We start from the raw sequence: 22,700 nt of genomic DNA, 5'->3' as shown, positions 1-22,700 counted from the left end.
TATAAAATCTTTAAAAAATCAAGCATGTAAAGGAATAGAATCAGTGGTTGCCTGGGACTCGGAGTAGAGGGAAGGGTGTACTGTAATGGGACATAAGGAATCTTTTGGGGCGGATGGAAAAGTTTTGCCTCTTGATTATGGTCGCAGTTTCGTGGCTATATACAACTGACAAAATAGTGTGCCCTTTAAGTGAATTCAACTTATTGGGTGTTATTTACACCTCAAAGATGATATTTTTAAATTTCAGCACAAAAAAATTAAAAATGGGATCAAATGGGATTATTCTAGGAATACCAGGATAACTCCTTAAAATCCATTAATATAGTTTATTATGTCAAGAGACAATAAATAACATGTGATTATCTCCGTATATTCTGGGGGAGCATTTGATCAGATTCTGCACTCATTCTTGATATTTAAATTTAAAATCAAATAAAATAGAAATGTGTGGATATTTCCTTGACATGATAAAATGTTTTGAATAGAGAACTACAGAAGCTATTCATGCTAAAGTCAGAAATAAGACAGTGATTACTATATTCACTTCCTATTGCTGCCACAACAAATTTCCACAAATTTAATAGCCTAAAACAACACAAATGTATTCTCTTACAGTTCTGGAAGTCAGAAGTCTAAATGGTCGCACTGAGTTAAAATCAAGGTGCCAGCAGGGCTGCATTTCTTTCTGGAGGCTCTAGGAGAAAATTTATATACTTACCTTTTTCAGCTTACTAGAGGCTATCTGCATTCCTTGGTTCATGGCTCTCTTCCATCTTCAAAGCCAGCATTTGCATCATTCTGACCTTGGCTTCTAACATTGCATCTCCTTCTCTGACTCTTACTCTCCTGCCTGCCTCTTACAAGGACTCTTGTGATAATCTTCCCATCTCAGGGTCCTTAACTCAATCACATCTGCAAAGTTCCTTTGCCATGTAAGTCAACACATTCACAGGTCCAAAGATTAGGACATGGACGTCTTTGGGGTGGCCATTATTCTGCCTATCACACTTACCAAGTGCAAATGAGGCTAATAATCAGATAGACAAGATGGCTTATTCAATGGATCTCCATTGGCCTCTTTACCCAGACACCCCAGTATTTGCTCAATGGGCTCACTAACAACGTGGCCACAATAGCAGGGATGGAGGTTATACAAGGGCTTGGATTTCCCTTCAAGCTTGATCTAGCTTCCACTATTGCTGAGTACACAACTGCAGAGACCAATCCTGAGTGCCCAGTACAGTATGTAACTACCCTATTAGACACCTTCCATCATGGAGGAGGAAGCAATTTACCCTTGCTGGAATAGGCATTTCCTGGAATATGGATTTGTCTTCTCTGCCTGTTGTAGTTTGACTAACAGCAGCACCCATGGACTTTCTGAATACTTGAATTACCCTCGCTATCCCTTGCAACACTGTTTCTGTCCAGGAAAAATAATTTTAAAGCAACGGATGATAGGCTTATTTATACAGCATACACTTGTCTTATCATGGTACCATCCCAAAGCAGTTGGAGTAATAGAACAGTGAACAAACCTGTTGAAGGCTTAATCACAGCTCAATTTTGGACTCAGCACCTTATGAGAGTTGGGTGTCATTTGCATGATGCAGTATATACTCAGAACTGGAGACTAACATATGGTTCTTTTGCTCTCACAGCCAAAAATGTGTGTATTCAGTAACTAAGGGGCAGAAATAGGAGAGGTGCCCCTCACTATTAAACCTAATGGTCCCTTACAAACTTTTTTTTTCCCTTTCATTGGGCTCAGCTGACATCAAGACATAAGTGCCCAAATGAGAAATTCTTCCCCTAGGTAACTAAAAATGGTTCCACTAAACGAAGAACTAGGAACCTGTTTCTTTTTGTGCCACTAATCAACAGACAAAGGCAAAGGGGAACTAAGGTTGCTATATCTTGTGTGGCAGCAGGGAAAAGTGTGTCAAGAACCCGAGGGATCCTTTGGAGCATCTTCAGATGTTGGCAAAATTAATAGAACATACAGTGACCCAATAGAGACAGTATTCAAAGCCCTCAGGAATAAAATTTTTGGTCGCTTCACCAGATAAATACCCAAATGATTACTACAATCTTGTGACCAGTTAGAGAAGTGAGGACGATAATAGCCACCTATACTCTCTTGCGTTATTTAAAATATATATATATATATATATATATATATATATATATATATCTTTCCATTTGTTTCTTGTTTTTTTCCATTTCCCCACCATTTTCACAGAATGTGTTTTGGTGGATAACTTTATAACATAACCCATGAGCTACAAAATATAAAGATGGAATTATACAGAAACTAGAGAGGGAAGGCTCATCACCAAGTGATAGTTGTAATTACTGATGGGACTTTAGGTGTCTCATCTGTTTTGGGGAAGATAATGAGTTTGTTTGCTTTCTATCAGAGACTATTGTATTATATTAAAAGGGAAAATGTTTTTGCTGCTATCAATGTTGTTTGTCAGTTTAAGCATGGATAAAAGAATATGGTTAGTCCAAGGAACGAGTTTAATCATTATGGTGGGTTGACACTCAGTCTCCATCCCATCTTCTCTCCAGTATGCTTTTCTGAATGGAAGAACCTAGAAAACTAAGAAATACATTTGCCAGATTCCATTGTAGCTAGAATTTTAGATGTAATTTATAATCTGCCAACTAGATTCATTCAAGGTTTGTGAAGTCTAAGGTGAGGCAAAGGTGGAGATCAGGTTTCTACTGCTTGTGCTGTTTCCTGCTGGCATCCTGTGGAATTGCTGGTTTTTCTGTGGCAACATTAACGGAGGTCCAAGTATCTAACCGCAAGCTTCAGGACTGCTGAGGCAGGGATTGGAGCACCCATTCTGCTGGTCAGTTCAGAGCAGCTCTGCATGATTCCAGAGACAGCAGCGGTGGTGACTTCCTCATAAAAACAACTCCCTGTTCACAGAATTGGCAGTGTGATTTTGGAGCTAGCAGCTCCCTGACTGCAGAAGAGTCACAGGGACTGTTTCTCAAATGGTTTCTAAACTCTCAACTTAGAGTCTCTTTGTCCAGTCTTCCTGATAATGTTGAAATCCACTTAATAAATTCCTGTGTCCTGGTCATTTGGGTATGCTATAATGAAATACCATAGACCAGGTAGCTTATAACAACAGAAATGTATTTCTCACAGCTCTAGAGGCTAGGAAGCTCAATATCAAGGCACCAGTAGATTCAGTGTCTGGGGAGGGCCTACTTCTTGGTTCACAGACAGTGCCTTCTCCCTGGGTCCTCACATGGTGAAAGGGGCAAGGCAGCTCTCTGGGGCCTCTTTTTATAAGGGTGCTAAACCCATTAATGAGGGCTCTACCCTCATGACCTAGTCACCACCCAATATGGTTTGGGTTGTATTCCCACCCAAATCTCATGTCAAATTATAGTCCCCAATGTTGAAGGAGGCACCTCGTGGGAGTTGATTGGATCATGGGGGCGAATTTCCCCCTTGCTATTCTCATGATAGTGAGTCAGTTCTCATGAGATTTGTTTTTTTAAAGTGCATAGCACCTCCCCCTTTGCTGTCTTCCTCCTGCTCCAGCCACATAAGACATGCCTGCTTCCCGTTCACCTTCCGCCATGATTGTAAGTTTCCTGAGGCCTCCCCTGCCATGCTTCCTGTACAGCCTGTGGAACTGAGCCAATTAAGCCTCTTTTCATTATAAATTATCTAGTTTCAGGTATTTCTTTATAGCAGTGAAAGAACTGACTAATACACCACTCAAAGGCCTCTCCTCCTAATATCATCACACTGGGGATTAGATTTCAACCTAGGTATATTGGGAAGATACATTTGGACCATAACATCTTTCCACTCAAACTAGCGAGAGTGGGTTTTGCTCTGTACCAAAATCTGGACCATGCAGTTTTGTTCATGTGAACCTGGATATTGATTTTCAGCTTTTAGAATCAATGTATAAATAAATCATCAAAGAGAATATAAAGGCTACTAATTTGACAGTATAAGAGTGATAAAGACTGCTGGTTTTTAACCAAAATTGTTTTCCTCTTTTTCCTGGGCACTTGAGTAGACTATATTTCCCAAACTCCCTTGCAGTAAAGTATATCCATGTAACTCAGTTCCAGCCAATGAAATGAGAGTAAAGTGACAAGTACCACTTCCAGGCCTGGTCCATAAACCTCTCCCACGTACCCTTTTCCATGCTCTTTGCCCTTTCCAGCTGGCCGAAAGGCAGATGCTTACCATGGAAACTGCATTGATTTATGGTTGTATTCATAAAGCTTCCATCAGACTAAATCAATGAATGACTTGCCAGTGCTGTTTTGTGAGCAATCAGTAAAGTTTTATTGTGTTTGAGACTTGTTTCAGCACCTATTAATAGCCTAATGAATACAGTTTAAGTAAAAGCACACATAAAAAACATGAATATGAACAGAGAGAATAGGTAAAGGAAATGAACCTGAATAGCCTCAATGTACAAAATGGGGACTCAAGATATATTTTTATAATTTGTGTTGCAAGAAATAAAAATATGTTTATATAAAGTTCCAAAAGTGGAAGGTGAAAGGAGGAGCTTAAGTGAGTTAATTCTCATCTGTCATAGCAGGACATGGCTGGGTAATCTCCAAAACTGATCATTAAGAAACAGAAATATATCATTGAAAAGAGAATCACAAGCAAACTAGACTTTAAAATAGAAAGTTAAAATTCCATCTGAATAATGGGCCTGGGATAAGGAAGCTCCAGATCAGCTTAGTGGTCATGAGACCTGTGCTGCTGCATAGGGCCCTGAACTCAAAGGGCTCCATGCTTGGTTTAATGTTCTGCTATCAACGTCATGAAATTCTTAATGACTTTGTCTTTGAACTTGTGTTTTCTAAATGAAATCCAGTGGACCAATAGAGCCTGCTTGTGAGCAGATATGCTGAATAAGTTTATTGGCTAATCCTTGCTGCTTTATGCACATGGAGCTGTTGGCAATGTCACATGAGCACATAATCCAGTGGATGCACAATACATGAGAATCAAAGGGAATACAGGTAAGTGTATAATATCTATGACTAGGCAAACAGGACACTGTTGTACAGGGTACAACTAGCCCTTGTAGGCCAGGCTTTCTATTTGAACCAGAACTTGCTATGAACTCAGAAAAGGGGAAATGGTGTTCTAAATGACAAAAACAACCAAGGAATCCTATCCTATTCTTTTTTATTCATGTTATTTTCCTGTGTGAGCCAACCATTTGGGCTAAAAATGATGGCTTAAAAGGAAAGGGAGAAGAGTGGGTTCCAAGACGGCTGAATAGAAACAGCTCCAGTCTACAGTTCCCAGCATGAGCAATGCAGAAGATGGGTGATTTCTGCACATCCAACTGAGGTACCTGGTTCATCTCACTGGGGCTTTTTGGACACTGGGTCCTGCCCATGGAGTGTAAGTTGAAGCAGGGCAGGCCATCACCTTACCCAGGATGCACAAGGGGTTGGGGAATTCCCTTTCCTAGCCAAGGGAAGCTGTGACAGATGGTACCTGGAAAATTGGGACACTCCCACCCTAATACTGTGCTTTTCCAAAGATCTTAGCAAATGGCACACCAGGAGATTATATCCCACGCCTGGCTTGGAGGGTCCCACACCCACAGAGCCTCGCTGACTGCTAGCACAGCAGTCTAAGATCAAGCTGCAAGGCTGCAGTGAGGCTGGGGGAGGGGCGCCTGCCATTGCTGAGGCTTGAGTAGGTAAACAAAGTGTCCCAGAAGCTCGTAGTGGGTGGAGCCCACCATAGCTCAAGGAGGCCTGCCTGCCTCTGTAGACTCCATCTCTGGGGGCAGGGCATAGCTGAACAAAAGGCAGCAGAAACTTCTGCAGACTTAAATGTCCCTGTCTGACAGCTTTGAAGAGAGTAGTGGTTCTCCCAGCACAGAGTTTGAGATCTGAGACTGGACAGACTGCCTCCTCAAGTGGTCCCTGACCCCCAAGTAGCCTAACTGGGAGACACCTCCCAGTAGGGGCCAACTGACACCTCCTACAGCCAGGTGCCCCTCTGAGATGAAGCTTCCAGAGGAAGGATCAGGCAGCAACATTTACTGTTCTGCAATATTTGCTGTTCTGCAGCCTCTGCTGGTGATACCCAGGCAAACAGGGTCTGGAGTACACCTCCAGCAAACTCCAACAGACCTGCAGCTGAAAGTCCTGACTGCTAGAAGGAAAACTAACAAACAGGAAGGACATCCACACCAAAACCCCATCTGTACGTCACCATCATCAAAGACCAAAGGTAGATAAAACCACAAAGATGGGGAGAAACCAGAGCAGAAAAGCTGAAAATTCTAAAAATCAGAGCGCTGCTTCTCCTCCAAAGGAATGCAGCTCCTTGCCAGCAACAGAACAAAGCTGGATGGAAAATGACTTTGATGAGTTGATAGAAGTAGGCTTCAGATGATTGGTAATAACAAACTTCTCTGAGCTAAAGGAGGAAGTTTGAACCCATCGCAAAGAAGCTAAAACCTTGAAAAAAGATTAGATTAATGGCTAACTAGAATAAACAGTGTAGAAAAGACCTTAAATGACCTGATGGAGCTGAAAACCATGGCACAAGAACTACGTGATGCATGCACAAGCTTCAGTAGCTGATTCAATCAAGTGGAAGAAAGGGTATCAGTGATTAAAGATCAAATGAATGAAATGAAGTGAGAAGAGAAGTTTAGAGAAAAAAGAGTAAAAAGAAACGAACAAAGCCTCCAAGAAATATGGGACTATGTGAAAAGTCCAAATCTATGTCTGATTGGTGTACCTGAAAGTGACAGGGAGAATGGAATCAAGTTGGAAAACACTCTTCAGGATATACTATCCAGGAGAACTTCCCCAACCTAGCAAGGCAGGCCAACATTCAAATTCAGGAAATACAGAGAATGCCACAAAGATACTCCTCAAGAAAAGCAACTCCAAGACACATAATTGTCAGATTCACCAAAGTTGAAATGAAGGAAAAAATGTTAAGGGCAGCCAGAGAGAAAGATCGGGTTACCCACAAAGTGAAGTCCATCAGACTAACAGTGGATCTCTCAGCAGAAACTCTACAAGCCAGAAGAGAGTGGGGGCCAATATTCAACATTCTTAAAGAAAAGAAATTTCAACCCAGAATTTCACATCCAGCCAAACTAAGTTTCATAAGTGAAGGAGAAATAAAATCCTTTACAGAAAAACCAATGCTGAGAGACTTTGTCACCACCAGGCCTGCCTTACAAGATTTCCCAAAGGAAGCACTAAACATGGAAAGGAACAACTGGTACCAGCCACTACAAAAACATGCCAAATTGTAAAGACCAATGATGCTAGGGAAGAAACTGCATCAACTAATGAGCAAAATAACCAGCTAACATCATAATGACAGGATCAAATTCACACATAACAATATTAACCTTAAATGTAAATGAGCTAAATGCTCCAATTAAAAGACACAGACTGCCAAATTGGATAAGGAGTCAAGACCCATCAGTGTGCTATATTCAGGAGACCCATCTCACATACAGAGACACATATAGGCTCAAAACAAAGGGATGGAGGAAGATCTACCAAGCAAATGGAAAACAAAAAAATAGCAGGGGTTGCAATCCAAGTCTCTGTTAAAACAGACTTTAAACTAACAAAGATCAAAAGAGACAAAGAAGGCCATTACATAATGGTAAAGGGATCAATTCAACAAGAAGAGCTAACTATCCTAAATATATATGCACCCAATACAGGAGCACCCAGATTAATAAAGCAAGTCCTTAGAGACCTACAAAGAGACTTAGACTCCCACACAATAACAATGGGAGGCTTTAACACCCCACTGTCAACATTAGACAGATCCACAAGACAGAAAGTTAATAAGGATATCCAGGACTTGAACTCAGCTCTGCACCAAGCAGACCTAATAGACATCTACAGAACTCTCCACCCCAAAACAACAGAATATAGATTCTTCTCAGCACCACATTGCACTTATTCCAAAATTGACCACCAAGTTGGAAGTAAAGCACTCCTCAGCAAATGTAAAGTGCAATCAAATTAGAATTCAGGATTAAGAAACCCACTCAAAACCACTCAACTACATGGAAATGGAACAACTTGCTCCTGAATGACTACTGGGTACATAACAAAATGAAGGCAGGAATAAAGATGTGCTTTGAAACCAATGAGAACAAAGACACAACATACAAGAATCTCTGGGACACATTTAAAGCAGTGTGTAGAGGGAAATTTATAGCACTAAGTGCCCACAAGAGAAAGCAGGAAAGATCTAAAATTGACACCCTAACATCACAATTAAAAGAACTAGAGAAGCAAGAGCAAACACATTTAAAAGCTAGCAGAAGGCAAGAAATAACTAAGATCAGAGCAGAACTGAAGGAGAGAGAGACACAAAAAACCCTTCAAGAAATCAACGAATCCAGGAGCTGGTTTTTTGAAATGATCAACAAAATTGATAACACCGCTAGCAAGACTAATAAAGAAGAAAAATAGAGAAGAATCAAATAGATGCAATAAAAAATGATAAAGGGGATATCACCACGATCCCACAGAAATACAAACTACCATCAGAGAATACTATAAAAACCTCTATGCAAATCAGCTGGAAAATCTAGAAGAAATGGATAAATTATTGGACATGTACACCCTCCCAAGACTAAACCAGGAAGAAGTTGAATGCCTGAATAGACCAATAACAGGCTCTGAAATTGAGGCAATAATTAATAGCCTACTAACCAAAAAAAGTACAGAACCAGATTCACAGCCGAATTCTATCAGAAGTACAAAGAGGAGCTGGTACCATTCCTTCTGAAACTATTCCAATCAATAGAAAAAGAGGGAATCCTTCCTAACTCATTTTATGAAGCCAGCATCATCCTGATACCAAAGCCTGGCAGAGACAACAAAAAAAGAGAATTTTAGACCAATATCCCTGATGAACATCAATGCAAAAATCCTCAATAAAATACTGGCAAACTGAATCCAGCAGCACATCAAAAAGCTTATCCACCACGATCAAGTTGGCTTCATTCCTGGGATGCAAGGCTGGCTCAACATATGCAGATCAATACACATAATCCAGCATATAAACAGAACAAAAGACAAAAACCACATGATTATCTCAATAGATGCAGAAAAGGCCTTTGACAAAATTTAACAGCCCTTCATGCTAAAAACTCACAATAAATTCGGTATTGATGGAATGTATCTCAAAATAATAAGAGCTATTTATGACAAACCCACAGCCAATATCATACTGAATGGGCAAAAAATGGAAGCATTCCCTTTGAAAACTGGCACAAAACAGGGATGCCCTCTCTCACCACTCCTATTCAACATGGTATTGGAAGTTCTGGCCAGGGCAGTCAGGCAAGAGAAAAAAATAAAAGGTATTTAATTAGGAAAAGAAGAAGTCAAATTGTCCCTGTTTCCAGATGATATGATTGTATATTTAGAAAACCCCATCGTCTCAGCCCAAAATCTCCTTAAGCTGATAAGCAACTTCAGCAAAGTCTCAGGATACAGAATCAATGTGCAAAAATCACGAGCATTCCTATACACCAATAACAGACAGAGAGCCAAATCATTAGTGAACTCCCATTCACAATTATTTGAAAGAGAATAAAATACCTAAGAATCCAACTTACAAGGGATGTGAAGGACTTCTTCAAGGAGAACTACAAACCACCGCTCAATGAAATAAAAGAGGACACAAACAAATGGAAGAACATTCCAAGCTCATGGATAGGAAGACTCAATATTGTGAAAATGGCCATACTGCCCAAGGTAATTTATAGATTCAATGCCATCCCTATCAAGCTACCAATGACTTTCTTCACAGAATTGGAAAAAACTGCTTTAAAGTTCATATGGAACCAAAAAAGAGCCCGCATTGCTAAGACAATCCTAAGCCAAAAGAACAAACCTGGAGGCATCAGGCTACCTGACTTCAAACTATGCTACAAGGCTACAGTAACCAAAACAGCATGGTACTGGTACCAAAACAGAAATATAGACCAATGGAACAGAACAGAGACCTCAGAAATAAGACCACACACCTACAACCATCTGATCTTTGACAAACCTGACAAAAACAAGAAATGGGGAAAGGATTCCCTATTTAATAAATGGTGCTGGGAAAATTGGCTAGCCATAAGTAGAAAGCTGAAACTGGATCCTTTCCTTACGCCTTATATGAAAATTAATTCAAGATGGATTAGAGACTTAAATGTTAGACCTAATACCATAAAAACCCTAGAAGAAAACCCAGGCAATACCATCAGGACATAGGCATGGGCAAGGATTTCATGACTAAAACACCAAAAGCAATGGCAACAAAAGCCAAAATAGACAAATGGGATCTAATTAAACTAAAGAGCTTCTGCACAGCAAAAGAAACCACCATCAGAGTGAACAGACAACCTACAAAATGGGAGAAAATTTTTACAATCTACCCATCTGACAAAGGGCTAATATCCAGAATCTACAAAGAACTCAAACAAATTTATGAGAAAAAACCCCATCAAAAAGTGGGCAAAGGACATGAACAGACACTTCTCAAAAGAAGACATTTATGCAGCCAGCCGACACATGAAAAAATGCTCATTATCACTGACCATCAGAGAAATGTAAATCAAAACCACAATGAGATACCATCTCACACCAGTTAGAATGGCGATCATTAAAAAGTCAGGAAACAACAGGTGCTGGAGAGGATATGGAGAAATAGGAACACTTTTATACTATTGGTGGGACTGTAAACTAGTTCAACCATTGTGGAAGACAGTGTGGTGATTCCTCAAGGATCTAGAACTAGAAATACCATTTGATCCAGCCATCCCACTACTAGGTACATACCCAAAGGATTATAAATCATACTGCTATGAAGACACATGCACATGTATGTTTATTGTGGCACTATTCACAATAGCAAAGACCTGGAACCAACCCAAATGTCCATCAATGATAGACTGGATTAAGAAAATGTGGCACATACACACCATGGAATACTATGCAGCCATAAAAAAGGATGAGTTCATGTCCTTTGTAGGGACATGGATGAAGCTGGAAACCATTATTCTGAGCAAACTATTGCAAGAACAGGAAACTATGTTCTCACTCATAGGTGGGAATTGAACAATGAGAACAATTGGACATAGGGTGGGGAACATCACACACCGGGGTCTGTCATGGGGTGGGGGTAGTGGGGAGGGATAGCATTAGGAGATATACCTAATGTAAATGATGAGTTAATGGGTGCAGCACACCAACATGGCACATGTATACATATGTAACAAACTTGTATGTTGTGCATATGCACCCTAGAACTTAAAGTATAAGGAAAATTTTTTAAAAATTTAAAAAAGAAGGAAAGGGAGAAATAGGAAAATCCATTGTTCTTTTTCCTTTCAGTTCTTCCTTACTCATTAGTAAGCTTAAGATAGACAATGTTGGTAGAATGCGTGCATATCAAGAACTAAAGTAATACCACTATCACTAGAAAAATGCAAACCAAAACCACAATAACATATCATCTCACTCCAGTTAGAATGACTATTACCAAAAAGACAAGAAATAACAAATGTAGGCAAAAATGCAGGGAAAATGCAACTCATCCCTTTTGGTGGGTCAGGATGTAAATTAGTACAGCCACTATGGAAAACAGTTTGAAGGTTTTTCAAAAAACGGAAAATAGAACAATGATACAATACAGCAATCCCACTACTGGGTATTTATCCAAAGAAGAGGAAATCGGTATATCAAAGGGATACGTGGACCCCCATGTTCATTGCAGCACTATTCAAAGAGCCAAGATATGCAATCATCCTAAGTATTCTTCAAAGGATGAACTGATAAAGAAAATGTGATGTCTGTGTACACAATGGAATACTATTCAGCCATTAAAAAGAATGAAATAATGTCATTTTCAGCAACATGGATAGAATGGAGGTCATTATGTTAAGTGAAAAAAGCCAGACACAGAAAGACAAATATTACACGTTCTTACTCATATGTAGGAGCTAAAACATTGATCTCATGGAAATAGGGAGTAGAATGATAGTTACCAGAGGGTGGGAAAGGTGGGAATAGAATAAGAAAATATGTAATTTAATGGGCATAAACATATCATTACATGGAAGAAATAAGTTATAATTTGATGGCACAGACAACTAACTATAGTTAATAATAATTTATTGTATATTTCAAAACAGCTAGAAGAGAAGATTTGAAATATTCCCAACAAAAGAATAAGTGTTTGGGGTGTTGGATATCCTAAATACCCTGACTTAATCATTACACATTGTATGCAGGTATCAAAATATCACATGTACCCCATAAATACAATGTGACTCCAAAAAGTTTATGAGAAAAAAATGGAATTAAAAGATAAAAATAAAGTATAAATTTTATTTGTCAACATAAACTTTACCAAAGTCAAGATACTTTTGTAAGCTATGATACCAGCCATTTAATACATTTCTAAAGAACTGAGGGTCCTGGAAATTTAACCATGTCAATGCAGTCTTTTTACATTATTAAACAGAGAAAAATGGATGCCCGCTACAGATTTTTAAGATTAGGAAACAAAAAGAAGTCAGAAGAGACCAAATCAGGACTGTAATGTGGATGCCTAATGATTTCTCATCAAAACACTTGCAAAATTGTACTTGTGTAATGAGGAAAATGTCATGGTGGAGAAGAACTCTCTAGCGAAGCCTTCCCAGGGGTTTTCTGCTAAAACTTTGGCTAACTTTCTCAAAACATTCTCATAATAAGCAGATGTTATCACTCTTTGGCCCTCTAGAACGTCAACAAGCAAAATGCCTTGAGCATTCCCAAAACTCTTATCATTACCTTTGCTCTCCACTAGTCTGGATTTGCTTTGACTGGACCACTCCACCTCTTGATAGCCATTGCTTTGATTGTGCTTTGTCTTCAGGATCATACTGGTAAAGCCATCTACCAGGATCATACTGGTATGGCCGTGTTTCATCTCCTATTACAATTCTTCAAAGAAATGCTTCAGGATCATGATCGCACTTGTTTAAAATTTCCACTGAATGTTGTGTTCTTATCTGCAGATGATCTGGGCACAAAAGTTTTGGCACCCATCAAGTGGAAAGTTTGCTCAACTTTAATTTTTTAGTCAGAATTATGTAAGCTGAACCAATTGAGATGGCAATGGTGTTGGCTATTGTTTGTGCTGTTAATCATCAGTCCTCTTCAATTAGGGCACAAACAAGATGAATTTTTTCCTCACAAATTGATGTGACTGGTCTGCCTCTGCAGGCTTCATCTTCAATATTGTCTTATCCCTTCTTAAAACAAGTTACCCATTTGTAAAGTGCCAATTTCTTTGAGGCATTTTCCCCATACACTTTTTGTAAAGCATCAGTGACTTCACCATTCTTTCACCAAAGCTTCACCATAAACATATGCTTGTTCTTGCTTTAATTGCAGCAGAATTCATGTTGCTCTGATAGGACCTCTTGTCAAACTGAGGCCTTATCCTTCTTAGTGCCTCAAGCAATATCCTGTTTAGACATGCTATGATGAATTAGTATGAGTTTATTTTGGTACAAAAAGAGTTGGAAATTCATGCATCATTTTTTCATAATACACATTTTCCATGAACTTTTTGAAGTCCCCCTCATAGGTACAATTACTTTGTACCAGTTAAAAATAAAAATTAAAATGAAATGAAATGAAATAACAACAGTTGAATTTGTTTGGGTTAGCATTTCCACTGAATGTATGAGCTATAAATAATTGTGTAATTTAAGTGATTTTACTTGTGAGTTAAATATTCTTATATTTACATTTAAAACTGGCATTGCACAATGTAAAGATGAATGTTATCATACTAATAATGTTTTTAATTTGTACTTAGAATGAAATTGAATACCAATTTTAAAATGCCATGACAACTAGGAAAGAAAGAAAAATGCTTTATATTTTAGTACCTTTAATGGCACTTTTTCTCCTGGTATTTTACACAAGGGGCCCTGCCTATTCATTTTGCCTGGGACCTGCAAATTAGGTAACCTGCTCTTCAGGGCTTTTTGACTTTCATTACAGCACTTTTACTCAGCATGTGCTCATATCACTTTAATAATTTTTCAAAATATATGTGCATGTTTTTAAAAATAAAAATAAAGCTAGACTTTTCTGCTTCTGAGAAAATAGAGCAGATGCACTTTTCCCTATTTCCCCTATAAATTATGACTAAAACTCTGGAATGAATATATACACACACCAAATAAGAAACTCTGAAAAGTGAGGAGAAGAGGGCAGACCCGGTAGGGACTTTAGACCATAGGAATGACACAGTGGTGACATCCCTAGATTTTCTTTTTGCCTCATATTCCCAGACTTGGAGCTTAAGAAGCCGGCAACCCCAGAAATGCCAACTGTTGTCAACACAAATAAAAGTCCCAACAAACCTCTGCTTTCTTTAGCCAAATGATTAATAAATGGGCAGTCTAGAAAAAACAAATCCTCGATGATAACTGCTTTACTGCAGCCAAACACCACAGAAAAATCTATGGCTCCACTCTCCCACACACCAGCAAGGACTGAATGGGGAGCCTCACCACCCCAAACCACTCCCCCTAGGGTTTAGTCAGAGAAGGACAAATAGGGAGATGGAACTTTCATCCCCACCTTAACAAACTCCACCCCCACAGTATCAGAGGAGGCCTTGCGAGTAGTAATAAAACACCCCTACCTCTCGCAGGAGGTGTGCACAGAGGCCCAGTGGCGAGGCAGAATTCCCAAAGCCACCCAGTGGTAATGAGGAGTCACCCCCTTAGGTGTCAACAGAAGCGGCATGGGAACCCTGCATTTCTAGCCCTATCTGGCAGTAACTGAATGACAACCCCCTCTTTCTTCTGCTGGGACAATGTCAGGAAAAGCCAGCTAAAACTTGCAATTTAAATAAGATGCAGAGTCTCGTAATACCCAAAATGTCTAGATTTCAATTTAAAAAATCACTCATACCAAAAACCAGGAAAATCTCAAACTGAATGAAAAACATAATCCATAGATGCCAATACCAAGAGATGTCAGAATTATCTGCTAAAGGTTTTAGAATAGCCTTTATAAAAATGCTTCAATGAGCAATGATGAACATGTAAAAAATAGAACTTCTCAGTAAATAAATAGAAGATGTGAGGAATAGACAAATTGAAATTTTAGAACTGAAAAAATATAATAACAAACATTTTAAAACTCAATAGATGGGCTCAACAGCAGAACAGAGGGGACAGAGGGGAAAAAAAAATCAGTGAACTGGAAGATTGAATAATAAAAATTACCCAGTGGGAATAATAGAGGGAAAATATACCCCCCCGCCAAACAAAAATGAACAGAGGCAGGGCACAGCGGCTTACACCTGTAATCCCAGCACTTTGGGAGGCCAAGGCAGGCAGATCACTTGAGGTCAGGGGTTCAAGACCAGCCTGGTCAACATGTTGAAACGCCGTCTATACTAAAAACACAAAAATTAGTCGGGTCTGGTGGCGCACGCCTGTAATCACAGCTACTCAGGAAGTTGAGGCACCACAGCCGCTTGAACCTGGGAGGCACAGGTTGCTGTGAACTGAAATTGCATCACTGCACTCCAGCCTAGGCAACAGAGTGAGACTCTGTCTCAAAAAAAAAAAAAAAAAAAAAAAAAAAAAATTAGCAGAGCTTCCAGGGACCTGTGAGACTATAATAAACTATCTGACATTCATGACATTTATGTCATCAGAGGTTCAAAAGGAGAGGTGAAAGAGGGTTAGGCCAAAAAAGTACTTAAAGAAATAATGGCTGACAACTTCCTAATTTTGGCAAAAACATAAACCTACAGATTCAAGAAGCTGTGAAAACTTCAAACATAATAAACTCCAACAAATCTATACCGAGACACATCATAATCAAATTTCTGAAAGCTAAAAACAAACAAAAAATATTACATGGGTAAAACTATTTGACTGACAGCAGATTTCTCATTACAAACCATACAGACCAGAAGGAAGTGCCACAATATTTTTCAAGTGCTGAAAGAAAAGAACTAACAGCCCTAAATCATATATCCAATGACAATGTCATTCAGAAATGAAGAAGACATTCCCAAATGAAGGTGGTAGGGGAAGGCAAATGTGCCTCGGGAGATCTACTCTAAAAGGATAGCTAAAGAAACTTGTCTGGACTGGATATCATAAAAGAATTCTTGGAGCACCAAGAAGAAAAAAACAACAGGAGTAAAAAATATACTTAAATACAATAGACCTTCCTTCTCCTCTTGAGTTTTCCATAGTTGAAGCAAAAATTATACCACTGTCTAATGTAATTCTCAGTGTAACTGGAGGAAATATTTAAAACAATTATTTTGAAAAGTGGGAAGGTAAAGGGGCATAAAGAGAGGAAAAGTTTCAACATTTCGCTCAGACTGGTAAAATGTTGACACCAGTATACTGTTATAAGGTACACATCAGTAATATAATATCTACAGCAATCACTTAAAAAGCTATACAAATAGGTATCCTCAAAAACACTATAGAGAAATAAAAATGGAACTCAAAAAAATGTTAAGTAACCCACAGGAAAGCAGGAAAAAAAACAGAGGAAGAAAAACAAAGAGAAAACAAAAATTAAAATGACAGACTTAAGCCCTAACATATCAATAATTACGTAAAATGTAAACCGTCAGCCGAGTACCATGGCTCACACCTGTAATCACAGCACTTTGGGAGGCTGAGGCGGGTGGATCACGAGATCAGGAGATCGAGACCATCCTGGCTAACACGGTGAAACCCCATCTCTACTAAAACTACAAAAAATTAGTCAGGCATGGTGGCACGCATCTGTAGTCCTAGCTACTCGGGAGGCTGAGGCAGGAGAATCACTTCAACCCAGGATGCGGAGGTTGCAGTTAGCCGAGACTGCACCATTGCACCCCAGCCTGGGTGACAGAGCGACACTCTGCCTCAAAAAAATAAATAAATAAAACGTAAATGGTCTAAATACACCAATGAAGAGAGAAAGATTGGCAAAGAGGAATAAAAATGCCGACCCAGCTATGTGCTGCCAGAAACTCGCTTCAAATATAGTTATATAGTCAGATTGAAAGTAAATGGATGAAAACACATATATCATACATACAAATATCAATCAGAAAAAGGAGTGGCTTTATAATATAAAATAGACCCCAGAGCAAAGAAAATTACCAGAAACTGAAAGAGACATTATATAGTGATAAAAAAGTCAATCTACCAAAAAGACCTAGCAATCCTAAGTGTACATGCACCAAACAACAGACTTGCAAAATATGTAAAGCAAAAACTGATTGAATTAAAAAGAAGCATAAAGTCCACAATTATAGCTGGAAATTTTAATGCTCCTCTCTCAACAGTTAATAGAAAAACTAGACAGCAAATAAGCAAGAATGTAGAATAACTCAACTGAATATTCACCAAGAAGATGTAATCAACATTTATGGAACACTGCACCCAACAACAGCAAAATACTCTTTTGTTTTCAAATGTTCACAAAACAAGGTAGACCATATCCTGGACCATTAAAAAAAAAAATACTTGAATAGGTTTTAAAGACTCGAAATTATACAGTGTATTTTCCAGCCATGATGGAATCAAACTAGAAATCAATAACACAAAGACAACAGGAAAATCTCCAAACACTTGCAAACTAAACAACATTCTTCTAAACAACCCATGAGTCAAAGAAAAAGTATCAAGGGAAATTAAAATATATATTTAACTAAATTAAAATGAAAATATAATGTCAAATTTTGTGGAAACAACTAAAAAACTGCTGAGAGGAAAATTTATAGCACTAAACACATACATTAGAAAACAGGAAAAGTCTCAAATAATAATCTAAGCACCTACCTGGAGAATCCAGGAAGAAAAACAGCAAAATAAACCCAAAACTATTAAAAGAAAAAAAAATAAAATAAAAGATGTGAGCAGAAATCAATGAAACTAAAAACAGAAAATCAATGAAACAAATATTAACTTATTTGAAAAGATCAAATATGATTGACAAAATTCTAGCAGGACTGACAAAAAGAGAAGACATGAATTATCAATATCAGAAATTAAACAGGGAATATCATCACAGACTCTGCAGACATGAAAAAGATAATAAGGAAATACCATGAACTCTACACATATAAATTTGACAACTTACATGAAATGGGCCAATTCTTTGAAAAACACAAACTACGACCATTTACCCAATCCTGAAAGATTACCATACGATTCCAGTTATAGAATGTTCTTGAAATGACAAAATTGTAGAAATGGAGAACAAATGAGTAGTGGCCATAGATTAAGGAGGGTGTAGGAGAAAAGTGGGCAAAACTGTAAAAGAGCAACAAAAAGGACCCTTGTGGTGCTGGAACTATTCTATACCTCAGCTGTATCAATGTAATTATCCTGGTTGTGTTATTGTAGTACAGCTTTGCAAGATGCTACTATTGGGGAAAACTGAGTAAAGGATACATGAGATTTCTCTGTATTATTTCTTGCAGCTGCATGTGAATCTACAATATCTCAAAATAAAACGTTTAATTTAAAAATAAATAGGCCAGGCGCAGTGGCTCATGCCTGTAATCCCAGCACTTTGGGAGGCTGAGATGGGCGGATCACTTGAGGTCAGGAGTTCAAGACCAGCCTGGCCAACATGGTGAAACCTCATCTCTACTAAAAATACAAAAATTAGCCAGGCGTGGTGGCACACACCTGTAGTCCCAGCTGCTCGGGAGGTTGAGGCAGGAGAATCGCTTGAACCCGGGAGGCAGAGGTTGCAGTGAGCCAAGATTGTGCCACTGCACTCCAGCCTGGGTGACAGAGCAAGAGTCTGTCTCAAAATAAATAAACAAAATAAAATAAATAAAGCCAATTCAAGAATGTAGGTGGGAGAGGTAAAAAGAGGTAAAAGGAAGAATCAATGCCTGGTTTTTGACACATAATTTCAAAAGAAATCAAGAAAGAGTACATAGAGGTGAAGGAACAAGAAATAGAGGTCCACATGCAGAATTTCAAATGACAAAAAATAGCCAACTATTCTTACCAGCAAAAAATTCCAGGAGATTGTGAAACGGGAGGATCCCTTGAGCCCAGGAGTTTGAGGCTGCAGTGAACTGTGATCACACCACTGCACTGCACTACAGTCTGGATGACAGAGCAAGACCCTGTCTCACAAAAAAAAAAAAAAAAAAAAAAAAAAAAAAAAAAACACTTTTATATGTTTGTTATTTAAATTAGGAGGAAGAGTAAAAGTAATATAGGAAGCTAAATTATTTTCTTTTACTACAAAGATTCAAAAGCTAATTTTACATATAACTGTCTTAACCTATTAGTTAGATTAGACCAGCAATTCCCAAAGAACTAAAACCAGAAAAAAAACTAGAAAAGATTGCCTCAATTTTTATTTTCAGTACTTTCAGCAGACTAAGTATTTGAATTGGCTCCCCAGCTTAACAGAATAAGAAAAGCTGTATAACGTTTTTCATCAACTTGAAGATATTTAGGTTGCTATCTAAACAATGAAAAATGAGGACACCAAGATCCAGAGAGGAAGGAAATTCAAAGAGGTGAGCCTGGCATTTGGATCTGATTTTCTCCAGATGCATCAGCCCATTCTGGAAGACAGAAGTGACGGACTGAGAAGCTGAGCATATCTTTTCTTTTGGGGGAGGGGGTTGGTTTTTTTACTGCTTGGTGTTCTCTGAGCTTCTGGAATCTGTGGTGTGCTGTCTGTTGCTAATTTGGGGAAATTGTTGACTATAATTTGTCCAAGTTCTCCCTCCTCTTCTCTTCTCTCCCCTTTCCCTCTCTCTCATCTTTTGGGATTCCAATTACACATATGTTAGCCCACTGATACTATCCTACAGTTCTTAGATGCTTTGTTCTGTTTGTTCACTCTTTTTTTTCCCTTTGTATTTCAGTTTGAATAATTTCTACTACATTTTCTTCAAGTTTACTGATTCTTCTCTCAGCTATGTTGAGTCTACTGATGAGTCCATCAAAGGCATTCTTCATTTCTGTTACTGTGTTCTCTATTCCTAGCATTTTCATTTGATTTTTCTTATAGTTTCCATCTCTCTTTTGAAATTACCCGTCTGATTATCCATGGAACAAAGTGGATTAATCTCAAAAACATATTGCTACGTGGAAGTAAACCAAACTCGAAATACTACATACTTAATGATTTCATTCACACAACATTCTGGAAAAGGCAAAACTATAAAGACAGAAAACATATCAGTAGTTACTAGGTACTAAAGGTGGCAGGAGTGGATTGGCTACAAACAGGAATGAGGGAACTTTGGGGTGACAAAATATTACATATTTTTATTAAACAAATGTATGTATTAATAAAAATTTATAGACTGTACACTTAAAATGGTGAAATTTTACTGTATGCAAATCATATGTCAATAAACCTTATTTTGAAAAATATAAAACAAAATGATAGAAATAAAATAAAGCCCTGCCATTACACATACTCCAGAAGAGATAAATTTTTTTAACTGGCCACACTAAGCATTGTGAAGACACAGAACAATGCGAATTCTCTTACACTATTGGAGAATTGTAGATTCCTGCAAGAACTTTGGGAAATTATTTGACAATATCAGCTAAAATTGAACATATGCACACCCCACAACCCCGCCATTCCCTTACTAGGATTATACCCAAAGTAAAATTCACAAAAATGAATGCCAAGAGACAAGTACAAAAATGTTTATAGGCCCTTATTCATCATAGCCAAAAACTGGAAACAGTTGCATATAATTGGTAATTCAATGCACTCTACATTTCTATATACTAGTGTCGTATGCACTTTTCTAAACACATTTTGTGCTTGTTTTATACTTTATAAAACATATTCCATATATAAGTATGCAAAGCCTTTAATGCTCGACCCATGCCCACCTCCACAGCCTAATTTCCTGTCCTAGACAGTCTCATTCAAACAGACCACAGCCTCTTACTCTCCATGCCTTTGCACACTCTGTTCCCACTATCTGGATAGTCTGCTACGTGTCCAACTTTGATACTCTTCCTCTACGTGGCAATCTTCAACTTCACTTCAAAGCCTAAATCAGATATTATCTCATTCCAAAAGCCTTCATTGAACTCCCACTCCATGCACGCTTCCCACAACAGGGCTGCGTTAGGTACTTCTAATTTAATTCCTCATAACACCGTATGCTTTAGGTCAGAGTTTATCAACCTCATCACTTTTGACATTTTGGGTCAGACAATTATTGATGTGAGGGGCTGTCTTGTGCATTTTTAGGATTTTTTTTTTTTTTTTTTTTTTTTTTTTTTTTAGCATTCTCACCCTCTACTCACTAGATGCCTGTATTATGCCCCCTCCCCACCGCACATTGTGACAAATGTTCTCTGAGCAGCAAAACCACCTCTGGTTGAGAAGCACTGTTCTGGGGCTTTGGAGGAGCCTTCCCGTGCCTGAGTTCAGAAACAAATGAGATATCAGCCAAAAGTCAGGGAGATGAAAATCGGAACGTTAGTGATAGAGTTGAGTGGAGAATGTGGCTCTACCCTGCCATCCCGGAGACAAACAGTGCAGGACGACCAAGGGCCCCCACACAGGCAGGCCCCTCGCGGGATGGCAGAGAGGAGACTGGGATGCCAATGTCCTGGGAACGGGCTGGCTGAGGGAAGGGAAAGATGGAAGGAGCTGGCCGACTTGCTGGATTTCTCCTTCCAACTCCCCAACCTGACATGAAAAAGATGGAGCAGGGTGAGGAGAGAGGCCAGGGGATTACTCAAGAATCCTTCCAGAGGGAGGAATGACGATAGCCCTAACACCGTGCCTCTGTCACAGCCTTGGGGACATCATAATTCCTGGCCTCTTGTCGGTCTCCTGCATGGAAATGGAGGGTATGGACTATGTCCTGCTCATCCCTGCATCCCCAGGGCTGGCCCAGGGCCTGGCTTGAGCTGGGAGTTCAGTATATGTCCTTTTGTTCTTCTAGTCCCCACCATTGCTGGTATTGCAGTGTGCCTGGGACCCTTAGAGCCCCACAGTATCTCCGGAGAAAGCCACGCTCCCTACAGTGAATCCTGAAGCCGCCCCTCTGCCTTCCGTGTCCCTGGTTCACAGACATTGCTCACCAAGGGAGCCTGATACGTGAAAGAAGCTCAAATGTTCCATCAACCGGGAAGGCGTGCGGCAGCAACGGGCACTTCCTCTGCACCACAGCCATCTGACCACAAGGGGGCGATGTCCCCCTTCCAATGCCTCTACAACCGCCATCCCTAAAACCCCAGGACCAGAGCGGACATAGGAGGGAGGTGGACTCCCCACTCCCCTTTCTAAAGGAAGGAGGTGGCCCTGCACTAGGTGATTGCCCTCATGGGCCACAGCTGGGCATCTGGCTGACTCAGGTTCTAGGCTTCTCCTTCCCCCGACCTGTCCCCCTCGAGGTTCTCTCCTATAGAGCTTGGGGCATCCCTAGCCTCTCCAGACCCAGGGAGGTGACCATTCCCCGGTGCTATCCTGGGGGCTCCACCAGCCCTGGGCTGGTCAGGAAGGCCCCATGCTGGCCCTCAGCTTCCCACCCCCACCATCCCCACTTCTAAGTGGTGCTGCTACCTCTCAGTTCCTGCTTCCCTGTGCAGCCTGGATTCCTCCCAATGCAGCCCGGAGACCTTGTC

The 22,700-nt window shown here is 39.5% G+C and overlaps 1 protein-coding gene and 1 long non-coding RNA gene across 3 annotated transcripts in view; one reads left to right on the top strand and one right to left on the bottom strand.

Annotated features, from left to right (window-relative positions):
• The window catches only part of ARPC2 (actin related protein 2/3 complex subunit 2), an 870,481-nt gene that overhangs the window by 367,393 nt on the left and 480,388 nt on the right, over nucleotides 1-22,700 (top strand). The gene's annotated exons all lie outside the window — the stretch shown is intronic.
• LOC126932458 (uncharacterized) overlaps nucleotides 1-22,700 on the bottom strand; it is a 58,928-nt gene that overhangs the window by 33,112 nt on the left and 3,116 nt on the right. For both annotated transcript variants that reach the window (XR_007718184.1, XR_007718185.1), the window contains exon 2: nucleotides 19,081-19,201. This is a non-coding gene — a long non-coding RNA (uncharacterized LOC126932458). The remainder of the gene's footprint in view (nucleotides 1-19,080; nucleotides 19,202-22,700) is intronic.

Source organism: Macaca thibetana, chromosome 12, assembly GCF_024542745.1.
Source record: "Macaca thibetana thibetana isolate TM-01 chromosome 12, ASM2454274v1, whole genome shotgun sequence".
NCBI lineage: Eukaryota > Metazoa > Chordata > Mammalia > Primates > Cercopithecidae > Macaca > Macaca thibetana.
Note: the sequence above shows the minus strand (reverse complement) of the source record. Positions and strands in the feature narration are given on the sequence as shown.